Genomic DNA, 3,720 nt, shown 5'->3' with positions numbered 1-3,720 from the left:
CCTTTCCTCTCCACTCCCACCTGCCTGACACCCCTTCAAAGTTACTAGTATATGTGCACATCAGTGTTGATCTGTTAATGCCAATTTGATGGTGAGTACATGCGATACTTGTTTTTCCATTCTTGTGATGCTTCATTTAGTAGAATGGGCTCCAGCTCAATCCAGGCTAATACAAGAGGTGCTACATGACAATTGTTCTTTGTGGATGAGTAGAATTCCATGGTATACATGTACCACATTGTACTAACCCACTCAGGTATTGATGGGCACTTGGGTTGTTACCACATTTTGGCAATTGTGAATTGTGCTGCTATAAAAAGTCAAGTGCAGATGTGTTTTTTATTGAATGTCTTTTTTTTCCTTTGGGTAGATGTTCAGTAATGAGATTACTGGTTCAAATGGTAGTTCTACTTTTAGCTCTTTGAGGTATCTCCATATTACTTTCCATAGAGATTTTACTAGTTTGCAGTCCCACCAGCAGTGTATGAGTGTTCCTATCTCTCCACATCTACACCAACATTTATTGTTTTGGGACTTTTTGATAAAGACCATTCTCACTGGAGTTAAGTGATATCTCATTGTGGTTTTGATTTGCATTTCCCTGATGATTAGAGTTGTTGAGCATTTTTGTCATATGTTTCTTGGCCGTAAGTCTGCCTTCATTTGAAAAGATTCTGCTCATGTCTTTTGCCCACTTTTTGATAGGGTTGTTTGATTTTTTCTTGCTGATTTTCCTGAATTCTATATAGATTCTAGTTATCAGCCCTTTATCAGATGTGTAGCTTAACGATATTTTCTCCCATTCAGTAGGTTGTCTGTTTGTTCTTGTGACAGTTTCTTTGTGCAGAAGCTTTTTTAATTTGATCGAGTCCAATTTATTTATTTTTGTTATTGCTGTGATTGCCTTTGGGGCCTTCATCATAAATTCTTTGCCAAGGCCAATGTCTGTAAGAGTTTTTACAACATTTTCTTCTAGAATTTTTATAGTTTCATGTCTTAGGTTTAAGTCTGTTATCCACTGTGGGTAGATTTTTCTTAGAAGTGTGAGGTACAGATCCTGTTTCAGTCTTCTACTTGTGGCTATCCAATTTTCCCAGCACCATTTATTGAATAAGGATTCTTTTCCCAGTGTATGTGTTTGTCAGCTTTGTCAAAGATTAGATGGCTATATGAGGGTGATTTTATATCTGGGTTCTCAGTTCTATTCCATTGGTCTATCTCTTTGTTCTTGTGCCAGTACCATGCTGTTTTAGTTACTATTGCCTTGTAGTATAACATGCAGTCTGGTAAACTGATGCTTCTCAATCTGTTCTTTTTCCTTAAGATTGCTTTTGCTATACAGGGTCTTCTCTGATTCCATACAAAGTGTAGAATTATTTTTTCTAGATCTGCAAAAAATGCTGTTGGTATTTTAATAGAGATTGCATTGGATCTGTAGATCACTTTGGGTAGTATAGACATTTTAACAATGTTGATTCTGCTGACCCATGAACATAGTATGGTTTGCCATCTGTTTACGTCCTCTGCTATTTCCTTCCTCAGTGGTTTTTTTTTTTTTTTTTTTTTTTTTTTTTTTTTGAGACAGAGTCTCACTTTATTGCCCAGGCTAGAGTGAGTGCCGTGGCGTCAGCCTAGCTCACAGCAACCTCAAACTCCTGAGCTCAAGGGATCCTCCTGTCTCAGCCTCCCAAGTAGCTGGGATTACAGGCATGTGCCACCATGCCCGGCTAATTTTTTTCTATATATATTTTTAGCTGTCCATATAATTTCTTTCTATTTTTAGTAGAGATGGGGTCTCGCTCTTGCTCAGGCTGGTCTCGAACTCCAGAGAAAAACTCCAGCCTGGCAGCGGTGGGATTCGAACCCACGCCTCCGAAGAGACTGGAGCCTAAATCCAGCGCCTTAGACCGCTCGGCCACGCTACCTGCCTCAGTGTTTTGTAGTTCTGCCTTTATAGGTCTTTTACTTCCTTAGTTAAATATATTCCTAGGTATTTTATTTTCTTTGTTGCTATTGTGAATTCTTATTTATTGGAATATGAATATGATTTATGTCTTTATTTGTATACGAATATGTGTGTATATATTTGTATATGAACATGAATGTATGTATGCATTTTTTGTATATTACATAAATTATTCATGCATAAGCACATTTATGAGAGAATGAATAGATGAACATACACAGAAAATATAGAAAAAAAGAACATTATGTAGACTGGTAGAATTCATGATGAAGAATGTTCTTGAGCTGCATTCTGTATGTAAAAGCATTAGAATCTTGTGAGACTGTTACTGAAATATAGACACAAATTGCATTGGATAAGACTGGCTGGGGCTGGAGGTTAACTTGGAGTCACAACTCTTATGATTCACAGTGAAGTGGAGTTTTAAAACAGTGGTCAAGAATTTATAATTATCTACATAATTTTATCCAGACTTGATCTATTTTATGTATTGAGCTGCAATGTATTTAAGCTTAAAATAAATTGATGGCTTTAAATACTAAGATCAATGGAATTTCAGATATTTGATGTGCTATAAAAGTTGTTTGGGAATACAAAGATAAAATATAAATGTTTCTTAATTTTGTAAACCTTTACCTCTTAAAACCAAAAAAGTCTGAGTGCAATTTTGAAATTAGCTACAAAATTCCCTGGGGACAAAATGAGAAAACATATGGACAATTTTTTTTTAATCTGGCATTTGACCTATGCCTTGAGTAATGTATTAATAACTGACCATTAAAAATAATTAAATGCCTACTATATACAAACATTGTACTTGAAAAACAAAAATGGAACAAATAAACTTAGATCAGAGACCAAATATCACGACATACAGGAAATACAGATTGGCTGAAATTCCAGCTCTGTCACCTAATAGCTCTGAGTTTTCAGACTACCTGGGTTCAAATGCAGACTCTACCACTGAGAAGTGGAAAGTGATTGTATCACTTGATACAAATGATACACAGCTGCAAAACATAAATGGAAATCACTACCCTGAGAATTGTTACAAATATTAAACCATGTAAACAGATTGGAAAAATGCTTAGCATTGAGAATAAGCATACAATAAATGAGTGATGATGGTATTATTTTAACAGTAACACTGTTTCTATCCATTTCATCTATTCTAAGACTACAATGATAATGATTTCTTTCTTACATGAAGGTTTCAAAGGAAGGATTTGACATGATTTAGTTATAATTGTGCATGGATGACAACAATTACAAGCACTATCAATTATAAGATGCTTCTCTATGTACCAACGTTAAATATACAAAAATGTGTTTTAGAATTAATAGATTGGATAATGTTAATAGCAACATTAATAGTAATTCAACAATGGCATTATTTCAAAAAAATTTTTAAGGGGCAATAGAACATAGTTTGTAAGCCCATAGGCTTAGAAGAGTGATAGATTTTCATCTGTCAATACCATTTAGTAGCTATGTGAACCTGAGGAAATCACCTATCTCATCTCATAAGGTTGTTGGAAGAATTAAAATATGACAATGAGTGGATATACTTAGCACCTTATTTGATACATAGTTAATGGCTTAATAAATGCTTCTTTAAAAAGCTACAGAGGTCTGAAAATATTCGCATACTCCCGTGAGCATATGCTATGGCCTGAATGTGTCCCTCCTAACTCATGTGTTGGAATCTCAATCCCAAATGCCACAGTGTTGGGAGGTGGAGTCTTTGGGGGAGT

The 3,720-nt window shown here is 35.2% G+C and overlaps 1 non-coding gene across 1 annotated transcript; it reads right to left on the bottom strand.

Moving 5' to 3' along the window:
* Positions 1-1,843: 1,843 nt before the first annotated feature.
* TRNAL-UAG (transfer RNA leucine (anticodon UAG)) lies at positions 1,844-1,925 on the bottom strand. Its single transcript has one exon. It is a non-coding gene; the product is annotated as a tRNA-Leu (tRNA).
* Positions 1,926-3,720: the final 1,795 nt, after the last annotated feature.

Source organism: Eulemur rufifrons, chromosome 7 (genome assembly GCF_041146395.1).
Source record: "Eulemur rufifrons isolate Redbay chromosome 7, OSU_ERuf_1, whole genome shotgun sequence".
Classification (NCBI taxonomy): Eukaryota; Metazoa; Chordata; class Mammalia; order Primates; family Lemuridae; genus Eulemur; species Eulemur rufifrons.
Note: the sequence above shows the minus strand (reverse complement) of the source record. Positions and strands in the feature narration are given on the sequence as shown.